Source organism: Montipora capricornis, chromosome 2, assembly GCF_036669925.1.
Source record: "Montipora capricornis isolate CH-2021 chromosome 2, ASM3666992v2, whole genome shotgun sequence".
In the NCBI taxonomy this organism is placed as follows: Eukaryota; Metazoa; Cnidaria; class Anthozoa; order Scleractinia; family Acroporidae; genus Montipora; species Montipora capricornis.
Genome location: NC_090884.1, coordinates 17,111,018 through 17,114,496, shown reverse-complemented (window position 1 = coordinate 17,114,496; position 3,479 = coordinate 17,111,018).

The window sequence follows — 3,479 nt, the reverse complement described above, 5'->3', positions numbered from 1 at the left end:
CAAATTCACTAATGTTTAGTGTAAGAGGTTCTCTTGTTCTCGCTCCTTTGCCGTAGGCTTTCTTGACTTTGTCCTTCTGACAAATTGCACATTTATCAATGTCAAATGTTTGAAGTTGTGACCTACAGACCCTCTTACACGAAGGCTCAATGCCACTGGACAGCCCAAGAGACTCTCCATCTCGATCCTCTCTGGTATTGCAATGACTTTGTTCCTCCTTAGACACTTTGTTTATGTCTGTGTATTCTTGGTAGCATTGCCAGTGATATCCCCCTTTTGGTCCCTCATTCCAGTAGTCCTTCATTATCAACCAGATTTCATCCCTTCTCCGAGTCGAGCAGCTTTCAAACTTTTCCCAGCTTTTGGTAGTAAATGCTGTTAATTGACCTTGAACATTTTCTTTTACATGACAAAGGCACTTATTCCAGTTAGGTTTCTGTATCGAGCTGGACATTGAGCGCTTTCTAGTACAACTTACTGGCGTAATTTCTGCCATATCCTTGATTACACTAGCTTGTTTTCTGAAACTCTTGAAATGTCACTAGAGAATTAAAAGAAGCAAAAAGACCTTATTTCCTTAACACAAGCAAAAACTTATTGAAAACATAACTTATACGTTTGATTTGACCGCTTCCACGCCAAAAACTTCAGTATCGATGTTGTGGTGAAAACAAAATCTGACAGACTACTTACAGTAATTCTAGTAATGTTCTGTGGGAATTTTAGCTTTTAAAAAATAAAATATATTATACAGAAACTTACAGACGTTACTTGAGTTTATCTTCCACAACCAAGAATCGAAATTAAGAGGAAAATCTGTATAAAACCACCATTCTCTTACCATTTTGTCTGAACACCATTTTCCAAGATGGCCGCTCATGGATAATAAGTTTGAATTGCATCATGGGATATACAATCTGGAATGGAACTTTCATGGAATAGCGGACACTGGATTATTATCAAAATGTGCTGGCTTTTCTTTCATTTAAAAAATAATGGAAGAAAACACTTTACAGATTTTGGTCTGTCCAATAGTCTCAAATCTACTTTGATTTTTTATTTTTTTCTTTGCTATTAAAAGAATTACAACAATTGTGAAACAAATGAACTGGTTGACTTGCGGGAATATTATTGAGCCTTAAAGCCTGTGACATTCTTTATAGTTCATAAAAAGTAAATGGTTTACAAAAAGAATGATGCTAATAATGCTTTGGTGTTCAAAATATAGTGTCTGTGAAAATCCTGTTTATAATGTACATATTAATGTAATATCCCTGTTTGAAATATTTGCCTAGCAACGGTTACCATGGTAACACCCTATTGAGATTTAGACAAAGACGAGTACAGCACTTTACTTAAAATAAACTTTTCGTCAGTTTTCTCCTTATTGGATCAGCAGTTTTTGAAGTATTTGTTGTTTTAAGCCTTAAAAATGTATTCGTCCCAAAATGTAAAACCGTTCCCCCACCCCCCTCAGAAACAAGTGATTTTCTCACTTAGGCACAGGCTACATAGAAAGTAACAGGTAGATTATTAAAATATATACAATAAGAGTTAATTTGATACCAAATTCGCTATGTCTTACGGGGGGTGCCACGAAAACTGTTTTTAAGGTGTCTTGGCTCATGGACTATTTGGAAAACACCAAAGTGGAAACCTTCAATATCGAATTCGGCTCCTGTTGTGTTATATGGTGCCCCAACAAGAGCCCTTACGCGTTTCCTTGGGGGAACGACTGTCGTGAATTCGGTGGCCCGCTTGGCCTCGAAAAATTTGGGTTTGGTTGAAAATCTCTGGAATTAGGTATCCTTGGGTCACCATTTAACTGGCGACAAGAACGCCAGGTGTGCCCTATCCTTTGGCAGAAACTACAAATTGGATCTCCCTCGATACTTCCAAAATTTCACCGATATGATCGGAAATCGCTGTAAATCATTCTCCAGCCTGGCCACTTGCCGTTGGAGATCTCGTAGTTGAGGCGATTGATCTACCCAGGGTTTGGCTTGCGCCTGGCCATTAGTCCTGGGTTGCCCTACCGAATTCCCGAAAGCATTAAGAGGATACGCATTCACGACCTGTTGTTGCTGTTGTTTTTGTAGTTGGGACATTTGTTTCGACAGTCTCTATAAACGCTTTTCTACCGATGGTCCGCTACTCACAGCGGCAACGGCAGGCTGTTTTGGTTCGCCCATTTTTGGCGAATATTTACAATTGGCGCACCACCGACTGGTCCTGGCCCACTCCCTGGCACTTATTTACGACATCCTTAATTCTCTCTAAGTCTTCTGCTTTCTGGAAGGTCTTTGGGCGTTGCAGAGATACATAGGTTTGCAAGTCGCTCTGAAGGCCATCAATTAGGTATCGCATTGAATCCTTGTCCGAAAGACTTAATCGTTTACAGTACCTAGTAATATCGGCCACATAGCTATAAAGAGGTTCATTGGAAAGTTGCTTGCGCGCACCTAATTGTTGTAATAAAATCCATTTATTCGGCCCGGCGGTGAAGCGTCTGTGAAAAGCGTTCTTTAAGCGCCCAAAATCATCTTTGATATCAGGTGACAAATTTAAATACCAGGTGCTGGCGACGCCACGCAAATACAAAGGGAACGCACTTAATCTCAGCTATTCGCTCATAAAAATTCAGCCTTTCACGCGCGAATTCATTCAAGTTGCCACTAAAGAATTCGGGTTTCAAATCTGACTTAGGGGGTTTGGTTTGGAGGTTTTTGTCAAGCGAGTCGCGCATCACTTGCATCTCGTGGTGCCTCAAGGTCTCGTTCAGCACCTTAATGAGGTCCTCCAACGCCTTTTGCTGCTCGTCGTTCAAGTTCGAGGGACAAGTACAAATATCACTGGTTTCGGGTTTACTAGTCTGTGATATTATTTCCTTTGCTTTCGAACGAGTTGTTATCTGCATGGTTGTTTTAAGCTTAGGTGGCATAAAATATCAAAAACAAGAAATGGAAAGCTCAAGCAAATGCATTACCCGTTCTACGACAGTTGTTAATACCGCGGCACTAATTCGAGGTGACTAGTTACTCCCTTGTTAATACTAACATTGATAACGGTACAAGTGTTCATTCTGTCTTTTAGCTTACTTTTCTTGTCCGGCTCACTGAATTTCTTCCTATGGTCCTTTTTTTTCCTTCTCACTTCGTTTCTGCCTTTAAGTGGGCGCACTAGACACTGGTTCCTGTCTTTTCTTTTCTGGCTGGCTTCCTTTCCCTCAGTGGGTGTGCCGGACACTTGCTTCTCGGTAGTTCAGAACGGGAGTCGGATGGAGATCGGTCTGTTCTGCTAGGTCTCTGATGGCCTCTATGAAATCTGTCTCTTTCTCCTGTTTGGTTCTTTTTCTCTTTTTTTTTTTTTTCACTTTTATGTGGGTCTGTATTCTGTTTCGTCTTGCCTCAAGGTTCTAGAAGGCGAGAGCTTCAGTACCCGGATTCTCCACCACTTGTAGGAAGGGAGCTTCTTGCCAA